The sequence below is a fragment of the Cavia porcellus genome, unplaced genomic scaffold (assembly GCF_034190915.1).
Source record: "Cavia porcellus strain 051 isolate PalLab524CR breed Dunkin Hartley unplaced genomic scaffold, mCavPor4.1 scaffold_33, whole genome shotgun sequence".
NCBI lineage: Eukaryota > Metazoa > Chordata > Mammalia > Rodentia > Caviidae > Cavia > Cavia porcellus.
The window spans coordinates 18,519,555-18,538,325 of NW_026947516.1; the positions used below are offsets into that span (position 1 = coordinate 18,519,555).

General features: G+C 41.7%; 1 pseudogene; it reads right to left on the reverse strand.

Annotated features, from left to right (window-relative positions):
* Window positions 1-4,681: 4,681 nt before the first annotated feature.
* LOC100718826 (large ribosomal subunit protein uL22-like) lies at window positions 4,682-5,213 on the reverse strand (annotated as a pseudogene).
* Window positions 5,214-18,771: the final 13,558 nt, after the last annotated feature.

The following is an 18,771-nucleotide window of genomic DNA, read 5'->3' on the forward strand; positions in this document are numbered from 1 at the left end:
AGGCGCAACTGCCCTGGGAAAAAGGAGAGGCGGTGGAGAGGCGGGCCTGGGAGCCAACGGCTCTGCCGCTTCGACCAATGGCGTGCAGCCGGCGGCTTCCACGCGCCCTTTGGGGGCGGGCCTCTGGAGGTAGGTGGGGCGTTCCGCGGCAGGAAGTTGGCAAGGCGCAGGCGCGAGGACTCGCCCGGCGCTCCCAGGGCTGGCCGCGGGGGCGGATGGGGGTGCGCGGGGGTGGGGCGAGCCCGAGGCGCGGCGGGCTTGAGGCGCGGGGGCAGCTGGCCAGAGCTGGCGAGCTCTGGGGCCCATGGGGCGTGGTTGCTTGAAGCTGCAACCTCGGCTACAGGAGTGGGAGGGGGCAGGGAGGTTGCTGCTGTAGTTTACCCGATAAAATCTAAAATCTCAGAGTGAGAGAGGAAAATGGTTCCTAGTCTCGAGAGATTATTGTGTCCTCCACATTTCCCTGGGATTCGCCGACATTCAGTTCTCTGCACCCTCGAAGGGCCCTGTCCAACCAACTGGCTATTACTGAGGCCTGGTGTTTGTCAGAGGCAGAGGGACCTTTTGGAGAGACAGAGGGCGTTTGCTTAAGCGGCCAGGCCACCCTGCTGGGCTAAACGTGCCGCTCGTGGCGGGGCAGCCTTCCAGGCCGCTGCTGGGCTGAAGCAGCCTTAAATTACATTTTCGTAATTTCCATGCTTGCATCCTTAGGAGGTTGCCTTGCGGGTTTATGCTGCGGGGTTTTGTGGCTCCAGCATGCCTGGCTCCAGCCACCCCTGCTGAGTCATTCCTGCTGTGGGCGACCCCACCCCAGCGGGCGGGGCCCTGAGGAGTGCGTTGAGGGGCGGGCTGAGAGGCTAGAGGGGAGCTGAGAGAACCAAGTAAAGGCCAGAGCTAGAGGCACAGGGAGAGGTGCGGTGACTGGGCAAAGCATCCTCGTCGCAGGTGCTGCCTCACTACCTTTCCAAGTGTCTTCGTGGTCACCCGCGATTGTGCAGGTACCGCTGCTGCCGTGTCCACTTCTGCTTGGGAGACAAACCCAATCAGTCATATATTCTTATATAAGGACTGAGTGTCTTGTGCCTCTAGTTTCCCATACTGTACACTTCATTATTAGAACGCCTCCCAAGTGTCAATCTAATGTGGGTAGTAACTAGTGCCAGGGTGTGGCTGGAGAGGGAAGAGGTACAAGTAACCTTTTTTTCTGGTTTTGTTTTTAGAGACCGAGCCTTTGTATAATAGTTCAGGCTGGCCTCAAACTCATCCTCCTGAGTGCTGGGATTGCAGGTGTGTGTCACCTTACCAGGCTGTGGTAGCCCGGTTGGATACCTAGTAAATATTTTAGTGGTGGAGATGACTAGCTGGAGCAACTAGACATCTCCACCGCTGTAACCAACAGCAACCATACACAGTATGGATAAACCTGGCCAGGTTCCAGTAAAAGTATAGCCGTTGACAATTTTGACAAGTCCTAAAATACTCATTTTATGTCAGACACTTGAAATATAAAACTTATTCGCAGCTTGAGGGCCCTACAGAACAATGGGTGGGTTAGATTTTGGTAGAGGCCTAAATCTAGAACCTTGCTCTAGAATGACTATCATATAGCTTTGTTGAAATGGGAACTGCATGTGCTTAGCAAGAAGGCATGGAGGATGATGTCTTGTCTCCCTGTAATAGAATTGCTCATTTCTGATAGGTAGCATGATTTCTAGGACAGGGAAAGAGGGCTGAATGTGGTGGTGGAGGCTGAGGCAGTAGGACCATCCAAATTAAAAGCTAGCCTGGGCTATGTATTGAGATGGGTGTTTAAAAACAAAGAAGCAACTAATAAAAATAAAGGGCTGAGGATTTAGCCTAGTGGTGTAATCATCTGCCTGGCAAGTTCGAGGCCATGAATTTGGTCCCGGCACCAATAAATAAATATTTACATAACACATACATTGAGAGTCAGAGAAGTAAATACAGAGCAGATATTTAGGGAGTTTCTGAGAATATTAATACATTATCATACACAATTTGAAAGTATGTTTTGTTAGGTTTTTTTTTTTTGCTGGTTTTGAATTTGTCAGTTCTAGTTATGTGATTTTTTTGGTCTTTTTCCAATCAGGTGCTTTTCTTCATAAAAATGTAATCACAGTTTTCTCTTGGATTGCTTAACTGTTCAGTTTTGTTAGCCTTGTTTTTCATATTCTTAACTGTGATCTCTGTCTTTTTGGCATTTTTTTTCTGTCCTTGTCTCTTTGTCTCTCATGTACTCAGTCCATTAAGGGAGAAAGCACGAAGAAGTGCGCATGTTTGGAATGGATTATCTTAACTGAAAGAGGCCCTTGTCAGGTGCCTTTCCCCAAGACTGCTTACGGCAAAATTGCTGTAGCATTAAAAGTCAACATTTGTTTGTGTAACTCATTATCATTTGTATATACATGTGGGAGTCTGCAGAATACTGCCAAGCTTGGACAAAGTGGCAATTAATGTGTGTGATGTACTCTGGTATTTTATTTCAGTTTTTAAAAATACAAATTACAAGCAGGTGTGGTGGCACATGCCTGTAATTCCAGCTCTCCAGGAGGCTGAGGAATGAAGATCACAAGTTCAAGCCCATGCTGTAAAAGTGACTCAATGAGACCCTGTCTCAAAAGAAGGGACAAAAGGAAGGAAGGAAAGAGGGCAGGTTGGGGACGTAGCTCACTTTGAAGGCAGAGTTCAATTGCCAGTACTGCAAAGAAAATTTAAATGAAGATTGCCCTGTATATTGATTTCATGATTGCATTTTGTCACAGCTTGAAGTTTGTACAACATTGGAGCATTAGATTAGTTTTTAAACCTGTAACTGTTCCCTGACCACCCTTCACAAAAGAGTAAGATACCTTACCTGCCTCCCTGGTTTGTTTTTCCTGTCACCTGACAGTGTGTGCCTGGCTCTCCCCTCTATGCCATACTGTGCAATCACTTTGTTGCACTGTGCTCCAGCTCACTGAGGAGGAAGCTGAGGTAGAGTGCTGAAAGTTATTTGCTAAAGGCACAGGGCTAGTGAGGGTTGGTGCTGGAATTTGAATTTAGGCTGCTGTTAAAACAGCATATGTATTAGAACAAACCATTTAATAAAAAGGAATAAGCTGGGTGTGGTGGCACGTGCCTGTGATCCCAGCAGATAGCAGGCTGAGGCAGGATGATTGCCACAAGTTTAGGCCAGCCTGGACTACAGAACAAGATCTTGTCTTAACCCTCCCCTCACCAAAAAAAATTTTTTTTCCAGTGCACAAATTTTTGTGAAAAAGAAAAATGCCATATATATTTTGTTTGTCTGTTCTGTTTTTGTTTTTTAAGACAGGGTCTTGCTCTGTAGTCCAAGCTGGCTTTGAACTCACCATATAGCCCACGCTGACCTCAAACTTATGGCCATCCTTCTTCATCCTCTTCAGTGCTGAAATTACAGGCACATCCCACCATGTCCAACTGTCATATATTTTAGGAAAAAAATAAAACAATGGCAGAGGAGTCATAAAAATGAGAATTGTCTTAGTGTGAAGAAATTCTAAGTAATTTCTCCTAAATACTGTTGAATGCAATTGTACAAAAAGGAATTCAAGGAAAACTTTTTATAATACCTAGTGTGGTGGCACATACCTGTAATCCCAGCACTCTGGGAGGTTGAGACAAAAGGACTGAAAGTTTGAGCCCAGCCTGGGCAATTTAGCAATTTAGAGAGACCCTGTATCAAAAAAGTAAAAAATCAGTGGAGTGTGATGGTATGTACCTCTAATCTCAGCATTGGAGAGGCTGTGAGTTCAAGGCCAGCCCGGCACACATAGTGAGTCCAAGGCCAGCCTGAACTACTTAGTGAGATATTGTTTCAAATCAATAATAAATGAATAGGTTGGAGATGTAGCTATATATAGATGTAGTCCTGTGTGTGTGTGTGTGTGCATGTGTGTAGTGCTTGTTTAAACTTATACTTTTTCACTTACTACTGTGATATTTTATTAGGTAAACTGAAGTAATTGTTTTATATTTATAAATACATTAATTTTTAACCTTGTGGAGTGTCTCTCTGGATTTTAAAAAGCCAATGTACCCCTTTGTGCTAGCTATAAATGTTAAGCAACTCAAGCTTCACATTGGTGACAATGAATAAAGGAAATGACCCAGACCAGAATCACTGGGGCTTAGACTTAGAGTCACTGGGGCGTAGTGAATAAATATTTGTCCAACGAAAAATAATGAATAAGAAACTCCTGGGCTTTTCCCAACCCATAAGCAAGACTTCACATTTAGAACCTTTTAATTTCATTTTTAATTGACAGACAATACTTGTGTGTATAGTATTTATATTGTACAATGGGATGTTTTGATGCATGTTTATATCATAGGATGATTAAGTGAAGCTAATGAACTCTTATGAGACAATTGTCATTTTTGGGGTGAAAACATTTAAAATCTTTTAGGGGCAGGAAACCAACGCAGTGGCACAATGCTTGCCTGGCAAACGTGAGGTCCTGAGTTTGATTCCCAATAATCCCCTTCCCCCCCAAAGAAATCCACTCAGCAATTTTGAACCATATGGCGTATTCTTATTTCAGTCACCTTCTATGCTAAAGCTTATTCTAACAGTAGAACTTTTTGTTTACGTATTTATTGTTTGCATTTTTAAACTTTTATTTGGATTTATTTTATGCTTACTTTATTCCCATGCTGTAAATTTTTGTTTCTTCAGTTTCTACTCAGGTATCTTTTTCTTGTGTGCAAATTCCTTTCTGGTTCAGGGACAAGTTGTTCCTTTTCAGAAGGATCATCTCAGTGTGGCATGGGCTGGCCTTGAGCTCTGTAAGTACTGCAGTGCTTCTTGGGTGCTTTGTTCACCTGGATATGTTCGATGACCAGCAAATCTACATCTAAATCCTTATGTTCAGCATTGCTCTCTTCATTTTTAAGCATGTACAGGAAAAATTCAGCACTCTTTTTGGAACACAGACCCTGAATCCAGCCCCACCGTTGGCTTGGCACGCCTAGCAACTCCTCCATTGTAACCTCAGAATAGTACACATTGTTTCTTTAATGTGACATCTTTCAGATAATTAGTGGCCTTTCAGATATGCATGGCTTTGATGGCCTGGGACGTTTCCTGGGTGTTCTTAGAGTGAAAGTTAAAGTTTTGAGCCTCTTGATTTGCCTGATTTTGTGGGATTTTCTGGGTCAAGAAAGTAGTGAACCATTTTCACAAGGCACCTCAAGCTGTTTATAGGAAGATAATTTATTTTTGAAACAAGTTCTTGATATGTAGTCCAAGTAGGCCTTAAACTCACTATGTGCCAGGCTGGTCTTTAACTCACAGCAGTCATCCTGCCTTGGCCTCCTGAGAGTGCTAGGATTATAGGTGTGTGCCACCATGCCCAGTAGAACCTTTTAAAAATATTGCTCTGTTGGGCTGGGGATGTGGCTTAACAGTACAGTTCTCTTTTTTTGGCTTTTTCAGACAGGGTCTCATATGCAGTTCAGGCTGGCCTTGAGCTCACTTTGTAGCCCAGTTTGGTCTCGAAGTTACAACAACTCCTGCCTCAGCCTTCCGATTGCTGGGATTACAGGAGTGTGCCACCACACCCAGCAATGGTAGAGTTCTTGCCTCTCCCCACTAAGTGCATTGTGTACTGTGTATAATATTTCTTTTTCAGAGCTGGGGGTCAATCCCAAGCCCCACTCACTCAAGGGAAGCACTGTAGTACTGAGTGAGATCATATTCAGATGTACAGCCAAACACCTCTCTCAAGTTCACTATGATTAAAGTTTGTTGTCACTGCTGGCTACTATTTACTTCTTCCTCCCCAGGATACGGCCTGCTGCATTTCTTCTAGATGAATGAAGCTGCAACTAAGTGCAGACTGGGAGGCCCATCCTGAAGGGGCAGGCACCCAAGCGTCTCTGGAATGGCTCTTTTCCCAGCCTGTCTCAGTTGGCCCCTTTGATGTTCTGAACTCCTCACATCTTTCTAGAACTTTCTTTTTTTTTTGCCTGTTAGCCCAAGTCTGTTTTGTAGTTACTGCCAATGAATGCTGATATTTGACCAGCCCTGTTCCTTCCTGCTGCCAAATATTCCATTCAACCACAGACTACACTGAATAAGGAATGCAACCTTGGAGTTAAGAGAGGATATAGATAGGATAACAAATTTGCAAAAATGTTTTGCAGTTGTAGCAAAGACTCTGAAAAACAAAAGATATGGTGTGCATTTCAAAGAGACAAGATTCAGTACAGAGAATTGTGTACATCAGTATTAGAAGGCTGAGAGGACAAAGGCCAAGCATGATAGCTCATGCATGTAGTCCTCACACTTGGGAGGCTGAGGCAAGAAAATCACTGAGAGTTTAAGGCCAGTCTGGGCTACATAGCAAGACTCTGTCTCAAAAAAATAAATAAATAAAAGCTAAAGAGAGGACAGGGAGTAACTAGGTAACTCAGATACTTGTTACTGCTTCCTGTCTCCCCCCCCCACCACCACCACCAGAGAGCTAACAGTAACTGTAAGAAGTGGCCACTCACCTGGCTGGCTGAGTTCTGTTGGATGCACTTCCCATAGTCCCTGCTCAGCCCAGCAAGGAAGGTATGGCTGGCTGGGAATATAGTATGGTGGCATTTGGAAGCCAAAATTCAGGGGCTAGAGCCCTGGCCTCAGGAAATCCCTTCTGCCTCTCTTCAGTGGACAGGACTTCACAGGAAGACAGTTTGCCTGTGAGTTTTAGAAGTAGGTTGTAGCCCTAGCGGCACAGAAGAATAAAGGTTGGTTAGCTTAGAGCTAAGAGATGGCAGGTAAACCACCACAGAAGCATGCCTCGCTCCTTTTATTTATTTATGTATTTGAAAGAGTTTCACTATGCAGTTCAGGCTGGCCTTGAACTTACTTCATAGACCAGACTGACCTCGAACTCACAGCAACCCTCTTGCCTCAGCCTCTTGAGTGCTGGGATTACAGATATGTGCCACCATGCCCTGCCTGCATGCTTTGCTTTTAAGAGGCTCAGTAATGGTTTTTAAGAATAAAACTTCCAAGTAAATTGAGAATTTTCAACATACATAAGTGGATAAAAGTGGATAAATGTCAATTACACTGTTGTACTCATTGAAAGACCTCAGGGCACTGATTCCTGACTTGTAACCTGTTCTGTGGCCCTTGGTGATGGCCTATCAGTTGAAAAATTTGTCTCCCAATACATATTTATAAAGTATAGGAGTTACAGTAAGGTTGTTCACTTTGATTATTACAAAGAGGAAACTGGCATTGATGGAAAGCTATCATAGTTGTTAAAGGATCTGTAATTGAAGGTTATTTGCAAATTCCTACTAAGAATTGCTTTTCCAAATATGTTAGAAGAGCCAGGCATGATGACAGGCCTATCTATAATCCCAGTAGTAGATACTGAGGCATGAGGGTCACTGTGAGTTCAAGGCCAGCCTGAATTACAGAGTGAGACCCTGTTACTAACAAAACAAAACAAAACAAAACCAAAAAAGCCCCAAAAAATAAAAATTAAAAAGAGAGCTCTGTATGTAGCTCAGTGCTATATCTCCACCTACCTAGCAGGCTTGAGGCCCTACATTCAACCCCTGGGGCAACCCAAAACTTTTTTTTATAAGAAAAACTGGACAAATCTAATTATATTATGTAAAAAACACTTCAAAGTTAGGCATAGTGGTGTATGCCTGTAATCCCAGCAATTCAAGAAGCTGAGGCAGGAAGAGCACATTCTAAACCAGTGTGAGCAATTTAGCAAGACCCTGTCTCAAAACATAAAAGTGGCTGGGGATGTAGATCCATAGTAGAGCTCTTGCCTAGCATGTGTGAGGCCCTGGGTTCAATCCCCAGTGCTGGGGGAAAAATAAATACATAAATACAGCAACAAAACTTTTTTTTTGAGACTGTGTCTCATTATGCAGTTTAGCCTGGCCTTAAACTGGCTTGTATAGCCCAGGCTGGCCTCAAACTCACAGTAATCCTCCTGCCTCAGCCTCCCAAGTGCTGGCATTACAGGCATGTACCACCATACTCACCAAAAAACTTCAAAGTTGCTTAAGGGAGATTATATATTATATACCCCAATCTTCTCTGCAAGATTTCTTGTGCTTGTACTTGAATTCACAATTCTTCAAATTTTCTAATTAAAAATTAAGATTAAAATGGTGTCCAAAGATGGAGATGTAGCTCAGACACAGTTTCACATCCCTGCAGTCCCAGCTACTAGATGCCGAGGTGTGAGGGTCATTTGAGCTCAGGTGTTCAAGGCCATCTGGGAAAAATGTTTCAGGACCCTGAGCTCTTTTAAATGTGGTAAATTTAGAGTCATAGCCTCACTTAATATCTGTTGAGCACTTATTATGTGCCAGATACTTTACATATATTATTGAACGTGTCTCATACTCACCTTGTGATTATTATTAATTATTACTATCATATTATCATCAAACCACTTAAGCAACTTACCCACCATTTCATAGTGTGTCAGATACAACATCCAAGTCATCCGACTCCAGAGAATTTCCTTAAATGTGTCAGATTTTCAACAAAAAAACTGACACTGAAAGAACACTTGGGAGCCAAATGTGGTGGCTTACTCCCTGTATTCCCAGCACTAGGGAGGCTGAGGCAGGAAGATTACTGTGAGTTTGAGGCCAGCCTGGGCTACATAGTAAGTTCAAGCCAGCTTCAACTACATAGTGAGACCCTGTCAAAAATTAAAACAAAAACAAAGAAAGCATTTGGATGCTGAAAGGTCTCACTTCTGCCTTCGTGTAAGAGGCACAGGCAACTCAATAGGAAAAGGCTAGTCCTTTCAACAAATAGTGTTAAAAACAACTGCACATCCACATGCGTAAAGTTTATTTTAATTATTTTGGTTATGTTAAGAGTCAATCCCAGGCACTTATATATAGTAGGCAAGCGCTAAAAAGCTGAATCTTGTTTTAGGCCTCAAGCCTTTCACAAAATAAACTCAAAAGGAATCAGCAACTTAAACATAAAATGCAAAATTATAAAACTCCTAGAAGATGCTATAGGAGAAAATCTAGGTGACCTTGGGTTTGGTGATGACTTCTTAGATACAACACCCAAAGTACAATCAATGAAGAAAATGTGATTAAGTTGGACTCTAATTAAAATAAAAAATTTCTGCTCTGCAAGAAACACTTGTAATGATTGATAAATTGTGTCAATTTGAAAAGTTTAGAGCTATTACTAAGGGAGCCTCACTTTGTAAATATCTTTAGCCTGTGCAAGAGGAGATGGCAGAAATATTTTGACTTACACCTGCCTTAGGGGAGGTAACCTACTTACAGTATCAGAGAGAAGAGGCTTACTCTCCCCTTCTTTGCTCTTCTTGCTTTTGCTGTCTTTTGCCCCTTGCACTGTTGCCCCTGTGCCATGCCACCCTGTCTTGGAACCAGCTAATTACAGACTGAAACCTCCGCAAACTGAGCTAAATAAACCTTTTTTCCTTAATTGTGGGCATCAGGTATTTTGTCCCAGCAATGAGAGAAAAGTAACCAAGACAGAATTTGGTACCAGGGGAGTAGGGTTGTTGCTAGGACTGTATCTGACCATGTTATTCAAGAGCCTTTAGGAATGGTTTGTGGGAAGAGTGTTTGGAAAGGTTTGATGATGTTGCCTGAAAGAGTAGCACTGGAACACCTTAAGCTATTCTGGGTGGGAGATTCTGGTCAGAGCTCAGATGACCAAGAAGGCTAATAGAAATCCTGCCAGTAAAGACCAGGTTTGAGAGGTTTCTTCTGGGAAGAAGGACTGCATTGGCAACTGGACTGCAGACAATGTATGTTATGGTTCGACAGCAAGTTTATGTGCATTTTACTTGTGTTCAGACATTTTGCCTGAGACTAAGATTAAGGGTGGTGGACTAATTAATCTGGCAGAAGAAATTTCAAGGCAGTTAAATGTTGAGGCTGTGGCATGACTATTGTTGGGGTTTTTTTTAGCCAGATTTATGTTGAGAATCAAGAGCAAAGAGCCCAGCAGGATGATTTAAAATGTTATTTGGCCAGAAAGGAAGCTCTAGTAAAGCTGTGGACTATAAAGACAGAGCTGAAGAGATCACCATTGCTGACAAGGAACAGGAGAATATAAAAGATGACCTGAGGGCATCACAGGAAGCAGCAAATACCCATCTTTTGCAGCCTTAGAACTGCAAGTGAAAAACTTTGCTTTGAAGAGAAAGCCACAGAGCATCATGTTCCAGAATGGTGGCAGCATGGAGAATTAATTCCTCAGAATTGGATTCATAGTGCCCAGTGATGCAAGCACTCGACCTTTACAGCCGAGAGAGGAAAGCCTGGCTACTGTTCCAGCTGGCAGCAGATCTTGGCCTCACCCACATGGTGCTGGCTTTAGGTATATGCAAAATGCAAGTGTTATGGGGTTAAGGAGGCTTCCATCCCGATTTCAGAAGGCCTTGGAGGCCAGGAAGTGTGCTCCTGTGAGGGCAATGTATGAAGCTGTGAGGGTGAAGCCAAAGGTGCAGTGGAGACGTCAGAAGTTTGGAAAAGCCAAGAACGTGGATCATCTAAAGAAAGCTGCAAGGAGGGAGCAAAGTGGACCTGAGAGAGAAGCTATGGGAGCTGTAACCACTAGAAGTGCCAGAAGGGTAGAATCACTCAAGCCCTTTGGAGCTCACAATTTTTTTTTGTTTGTTTTTGAGACAGGGTCTCACTGTGCACTTCAGGCTGGCTTTGAACTCACTATGTAGCCCAGGTTGGCTTTGAACTCACAGTAATCCTCCTCTCTTAGCCTCCTGAGTGCTGGGATTTTAGGCATGTGCCACCATTCTTGAGTACATTGAAACAACATTAGCACTCATATGTTAACATGCCCTTATTTTTTATAGAGGCTAAGATCCCCAAAGGTAGGGACACACTTTTTTATGTGTAGAGTATGGTAGCTGATGGTTGTTAGGTAAGTATAGGAACAAATTGTTTTAATATACATTTCAAGTTACAAGTCAGGCATTTACACACACACACACTATATATGTATTTACTGTTTATCTCATGGAATAATTTAATTACTAGTGAATTTAAGCACTTTTTTCTTTTTTTGTCTTTTTGGTCTTGCTATGTAGTTCTGGCTGGCCTTGGGTTCACTTTGTAGCCCAAGATGGTCTCAATCTTGCAACGATCCTCCTGCCTCAGCCTCCTGAGTGCTGGGATTACAGGTGTGAGCCACCACATCCAGCTTTAAACACTTTTTTCACATCTGTGTTTATGTGCATATTTTTCTTGTGGGATAAAAGTTTACTTTTTATTTCAGTGGTTATACAAAATTCTAGGATAGTGTGTAAGAAGAACTAATCAGATGTTTTCAAATCACATCTTTTATTGTTTTGCTTACTTTGTAAAACAGCAAACTTGAAATCCTAAAAATTTCACAGCAAATTCTGTGGGAGAAAACTGGCTGTAATTGTTGCTATATTGTGTCAACTTGAGTTTAGAAGTTTAACTAAAGGACTTAGCATAGGGCCAGGGTCCTCACTTTGTAAACATCCTCAGGCTGTGCAAGAGGAGGGCAGGGAGATTGCCAGTTCTCTACACTTGCTCTGGGGTGTGGGGGTAGCCTGTTTACAATATCAGGGCGGAAAAGAGGCCTTTAGCAGCCCATATGCATGAACCTTCAATGAGCTCCAGGTGGAGAAAGGTCAGGTGAAGAATCTGGGTGCCTGCATCTTGGCTTGGGACTTTGGAATCTTCCAAGGCAGGCTCAGGGACCTTCATTTTTCTTATCTTTCCTCAGGGTAGGAAGCCTTAGGATAAAGGTCAGGGGATTGGCCCTGTGGTGTTGCCCAGGTTCAGGTGAGTGGAGGAGTGTGGTCCCATAGCACAATTGTACTATCTGTATTAAAACCATTAGCAACCAATTCAACGTGCACCATGATTTTCTTTCTTTCTTTTTTTTTTTTTGTGGATTGAACTCACAACCTCATACTTGCCAGGTAGGCACTTGTGTTGCTGAGCTATATTCCCAGCCCCTACCCATGATGTTCTATAAGTTGTAAATATATAAAGCATTATGGTTGATGCTTATTAAATCATTTACTTCCAAACAAGTCTGGACAACTTGAATTATTGGAGCTCTGACCTTAAATTTACATTGAATACTACCTAATTTAATAACTTAATTTAATATGAGGTACGTACTGGGAATTGACCCCAGGCCTTTGCACTGAGCTACATCCTCAGCTATTGTTTATTTTTTATTATTGAGACAGAGTCTGTTTAAATCACTAAATTGCCTAAACTGGACTGGAATTTGAGATTATCCTACCTCAGTCTTTCAGAATGCTGGGCTTATAGATAATGTACCACCATGCCTGGCTTATTTTTGTTTTTGTTGTTTTTGAGGCAAAATCTCAGTATGTAGTCCACGCTGGCCTTGAACTTGCTTATGTAAGCCAGGCTGGTCCTAAACTCAGGGCAATCTTCCTGCCACAGCCTTCTGAGTGCTGGGATTACAGGCATGTACCACCATGCTTGAATTTTTTTTTTCTTGAGACAGGGTCTTGTTGAGGTAGGATAGAAGAAATACAGACAAGTGAAAAAGAGACAAAGAAAATTATGATTTTAAACACGAAAACTGCAGCTTTAGGACACAAGCCCAGTTAAAGTTCTTTTTTTCTTGTCTCCAAAACAATAATCCTGATAAATTCCTTTTCATCTATGAATGAGTCTGCCTCTTTCACTTGTGAATAAGGCTTTCCCCTATGTATGAACCACCAAACCTATAGATTGAGCCTATAGATTGACAAATTCCACAGATTTGCACCACCAAAATAACACACACATTCCCATTTCCAAAGTGTAGTGCATCTGTCTCTCAAGAGCCTGCACTGCACTCTTGAGTGTATACTTAAATTAATTTTTCCCCTTTTTTTGGTGGAGGGAGTACCAGGAATCAAACCCGGGACCTCACACTTGCCAAGCAGGCACTGAACCACTGATGTAAATCTCCAGCTGTACTTAAATTTCTGCCTAATAAACCCTTCCCATGCCTCTTACTGACTCATACTAAAAATTCTTTTTCTGAGAAGGGAGTGGGCAAACCTGCAAACCTAGGGCGGGGTGGATTAGGTTCCTAATCTCAGTTTTGGGGACCTCTTTGAGTTCTGTCTGGTGACATTGCTGTATAGTCCAGGCTAGCCAAGAAATGGAAGTCCTCTTGTTTCAGTCTCCCAAGTGTACGAATCCAGGCATGTACCATCATGCTCCACTTCATTAAATGCTAGTACAGCATAGGAACTAGTGTTTTATTAATCACTAGTTAGGAAGTAGTATTTCTTTAAGTTCTAGTTAGCACAGTATAGGAATTAGTGTTTCTTAAATACTAGGAATTATAGGGATTAGTGTTGCTTTTCAGGGGAATGATTGTTAGCATTAGGTATTTTTCTTATGTTATATTGATTTGTTTCATTTTAATTTTTTTTTTTTTTTGGTACTAGGAATCAAACTCAAGACCTCGCACTTGCCAGGCAGGCACTTATGCCTCTGAGCTATATCCCCAGCCCTGTATTGATCTAATTTTAATAAAGAGAGGATACTTGCCCTATGTACCCCTTCACTCCCATTATAGAAAGGAATGTTAAATATATAGATTGTTTACAGAAGTGGCTTTTAAATCTTTCTTGGCTGTAACTCACAGTAACACATACATTTTGTATCTATCTTCTGTCAGCCATCTAGTTTGTCTGATACTGAAGCAAATTTCTCACAAAGCAGTACCTCTCCTTACCAGGTATAATATGCTTGGTCTGATCTCTTCTATTTCATTTTTAAAAAAATAGTGGTCATACTGGGTGTGGTGGTACAAACCTGTAATCCCAGCACTCAGAGGTTTGAGGCAGGAGGGTTGCTTCGAGTTTGAGGCCAGCCTGGGATACACAATGAGTTCAAGTCCAACCTAAACTATATAGTGAGAGCCTGTTTCAAAAAGCAAGTGAAAACTAATGGTGGTCATGATCCTCTAACTTTTAAAATTTTTTTTGTCTTTTTCTTTTTTATCAGTACCAGGGATCGAACTCACGACCACACACTTGCAAGGCAGGCGCTTATGCCGCTGAGCTAAATCCCCAGCCCCATGATCCTCTAATTTGATCCACCTGTGGTTTGAAAATGTGGCCTGAAGAATTGTAGATGAAATTCGAGATGAAATTACCACATGTAGTGATAAAAATGCACCAAAAGGAGAGTTTTTTTTGCCATTTCATTTCTGCATAAATATAAAAATTTAAAACTAGCATTGTAAACCATTTCTGGGGAGCAGGGCTGAGGGATTAAAGACTTACTATCTTCCAGACTGTTTGAAAAAAATAATTTTCAAATGTATATATTTTATAGTAAAAAAATACAGCATAATATAGCTAGTTCTCCTAAGCACTAATGTCTTGTTTTCTGAAAGTTAAGTTTTATAAAAAATAGTGAAAAAGTGGACACAGCAGGAATGTGCAATTATAGTGTATTAGTTGCATAAATTGTAGATTATTCATAGGATATACCATGCAGCCATTAAGAATGATTATGTAAGGAAGGCCTAGCTCAGTGTTTCTCAACCAGGGCCAACTTTGCCTCTCTCAGGGGGCATCTGACAATTCTGGAGACATTTTTGGTTATCATAGCTGGAGAAGGGGGAGGGTCAGCTTGTTACCAGATTCTAGGTTCTGCAGACTCTTTCCCGGTCCCTGGGTGTCCTGAATAATGAATTGGACAAGACACATGAAAATAAGTAGCGAGTTTTTATATTTATTAAAGGTAGGAAAAGTGCACTCTGCAAAGTGAGAGCGGGGCACTGAGACAGCTCACAGGACCTCTGGTGGAGGTCTTTTGTAGCAGCCATTCTTTAGGCTGATGTCAGATCCAGACTCTCCTATCAAAAACCCCCTTGATTTCACGCCACAAGACTTGAAGACAGCATTTTCTGATTGGTCCCAGCTGCAGGGCTAGGAATTTGTTCTTCTCCACGTGGTATGTCCCTGAATCTGCGTGATTGACAGGCCATACCCACTTGATCAGTAGGTTGGCCACAATCTGGCATCTAGTGGGTAGAGGCAAGATGTTGTTAAACATCTTTTGAAATAGGGAGCAGCCTCCCCCCAAGAAGAAATAATCCCCAAATACCACTGATGGTGAGTGTCTTAGTTACTTTTTACTCATTGCTGAGACAAAATACCTGAAGCCCAAGTTGGGAAAGGAAAGGTTTATTTCTTAGTTTTTGGAGGTTTCAGTCCACACTCAGTTGGCTCCAAGGCAGGGTGTCATGGCTGGGCCGCAGTTCTTGGTGGCTGCAAACCGCAAGCAGGAACCAGCAAAGAGCAAGACACACATTCTTCCTGCCATTACATCACATCCTGGCTCCACCCCTATGTGGGTGTAGCACTGACACCATCAATCCAAGCACTAGACAATGAACCATCACAAATGCCCAATGCAAACTCATGAGGCCTGGGGGACACAGACATAAACCATGACAGTGAGACTGAGAAACCTGGGTCTAGATAATGACTATATCCATGCAGGAACTTTACTTTATTCTTTGTATCTGTAACTTCTCATCTTTTTTGTAGCATTTTATCTATACCTCATTCTTGGAGTAGTTTTTATTTATATTCATGGTTTATTCTCTTCTTAGGTTGGACACTCTTTTTTATGGGTGGGATCCATACCTGATTCATCTCTCTGTACCTTGCAGGCAGACTATGTTGGTCCTGTAACTGAAAAACACTTGTTAAATTATTTCATAAGAAAAATGATGAACCCTATAAATTTTTTTGTCTTTTTGAGACAAATAATATGCAGTTCAGGCTGGCCTTGAACTCACTTTGTAGCCCAGGCTGGCCTTGAACTTACAGTGATCCTTTTGTCTTAGCCTCCTAAGTTCTAGAGTATAGCAGTGCACCCCCATGCCTGGTCTTTTTTTGTTTGTTTGTTTGGTTTTTTGAGTCAGGAACTTGCTGTGCTGTTCAGGCTGGCCTTGCGCTCACTAGGTAGCCCAGATGCACTTGAACTCACAGTGGTCCTCTTGCCTCAGTCTCCCGAGTGCTGGGATTATAGGCATGCACCACCATGCCTGATAAACCCTATAATTATTGAAATGTAACATATCCATTATATATTCCACAGTATATTTAATTGATAAGTTGTAAAATAATGTGAGTGACCCACAGATCCAATGCAATTCTTATGACAACCCCAGCTACGTTTTTTGTAGAAATGGACAAGCTGATCCTCAAATCCTTGCAGGAAGTCAAAGGACCTGGTAAAGCTAAAATAATCTTGAACAAAGTTAGAGGACTCACACTTTGCTCCAGTAATGAAATAGTGTAGACTGGCCTAAAGACACACATGTGTATTTACATGTGAGAGAATGGAGAGCCCAAAAGGAAAGCCTTATGTTTATAGTCAGTCGAGTTTTGGCAAGGAGTGCTAAGTCAGTGAAGGAAAGAACAGTTTTTTTTTTTAAAATAGATAGTGCTGGTACAATGGGATGCCCTCATAAAGTTGTATCCTAAACACCACATACAAAACTTAATTCAAAGCTGGGTGTGGTGGCACATGCCTGTAATCTCAGCATTTAAGAGGCTGAGGGAGGAGGATTGCTGTAAATTCAAGGCCAGCCTAAGTTATGTAGTGAGTTCAAGGCCAGCCTAAGTTATGTAGTTAGTTCAAGGCCAGTTTGGAGTACATAATGAGATGCTATCTCAAAAAAAACAAACCAAAACTAAAACCCAAAAAGCACACAAAAAAAGGGATTGACGGGAGGGAATGGGAATGGGAAAAAAGAATCAAGATATATCATGTACAGGTTCAACTTACCTATGATGAATGTGATCATTATGTATATCTAAAATGTACCAGTAAAATAAAAAATATAAAAAAGTTTCACTAAAATACACGTAAAAAATCCCTACAAGACAATTATAGTATATGAAATAACAAGCCAGTTGAATTTTCAACAATTCAATTTAAAAATGATCAATGGAGCTGAGTAAAACATTTATCCAATAAAGATGTATGGATGGCCAACAAGCACATAAAGAAGAAAATGCACATCAAGCCACAATAGGATGCCACTTCACGCTCATAAGAGTTAATAATAATAAAAAAGCAGGGAACAACAGGCATTGGTAGAAATGTGGACAAACTAGAACCCTCAGACATCCATGGTAGGAATGTAAAATAGTGTGACCAAATTGGAAAGTAATTTAGTAAGTCTTCAAGCACTTGATCATTTTGAATTATATGATTGTAAAATCCCACTCCTAGGTGGAACTCTCTCAAGAGAAATAAAAATGTTGAGCCTGAGACAGGAAGACAGCCTCAAGTTTGAGGCCAGCCTGGGCTACATGGTGAGTTCAACGCCAGCCTAAAATATAAAGTGAGACCCTGTATCAAAAAACCACAACCACAACCAAAAAGAGCATGCAAGAGAAATGAAAACAGACTCACACAAAGTTATACATAAATGTTTATAGCAGCATTGTACACAACAGCTAAAAAGTGTAAGTCATCTAAGTGCCTATCAACTGATGAATAAAATGTGGTATAACTATAAAATGGAATATTATTTCCCATTGGAAAGAAGTAAAGTGCTTATACATGCTACAATATGAATGAACTTTGAAAACATGCTGAATGAATAGCTAGATACAAAAAAATTCCCGTATACTGTATGATCTCATGTATATGAAGTGGCCAAATTAGGCAAATCTAGAGACAAAAAGATCAGTGATTGCTTAGAGTTAGGAGGTTGAGGGGTGGGGTGGGAAATGACAGCTGATTTCTCCCCACTTCTTTTGGGGGGAATGAAAAAGAGCTGAAATTAGATTGTGAATATACTAAATGCTAATCACTTTAAATGGTACACTTTGGGGGGTGGTTGAGACAAGATTCTCACTGTGTAGTTTAGGCTAGCTTTGAACTCAGTGTGTAGCCTGCCTGGCCTCGAAATCGCTGTGATCCTCCTGTCTCCCTAGTGCTGGAATCACAGGCGTGCACCACTACGCCAGGCTACATGATACACTTTAAATGGTTGGAATGTATTGCATGTGAATCATAGCTCAGTAAAGCAGAACGAACAAATGAAAGAAAGAAAACTAATCAACACTATCCACTCCCTAGAACATAGTGAGTTCAGATCAATTTAGAATGTTGGTGGTTTAGTTCGTACTTGGCTTTCAAAAACATCCATCACATGAAGGCCCTGACTGATGACTTGCCACTGTCCTCAGAGGCATGGGACTTGGCACTTTTCCCCAGAGACAGTGTAATGAGCACAATGCACGTAGCGAGCGTGCGACCTGATGGCTCTGCAGCATAGTATATCAGCCTCTTGGCTCAAGTCTGTCGGGAGTGGGAGGGACCAGAAGCTGCATGTGCCATGCCAGACCCCAAGTCTTTTTAGTCTTTTTTTTTTGAATTCTAAAACTACTTTATTGCCTTCACTTTGACTGTTAATACTGTTTTTATTTTTATTTTTATTTTTGGTACCGGGGCTCGACCTCATGACCTCGCACTTGCTGGGCAGGTGCTTATGCCACTGAGCTAAATCCTCGGCCCTGTTAATACTATTTTTATATTTTAAGACAGCACGTGATGTTAAAGCATGCATAGATATCAGAATTTTTAAAATGGGAATTTGATCTGAGCTTTATACCTGATTTTTAAAAACTGTGCTAAAAGCAAGATCACTTTTAGAATTCACGTCATATTAACTTCTAGAACAACTGTTACTCA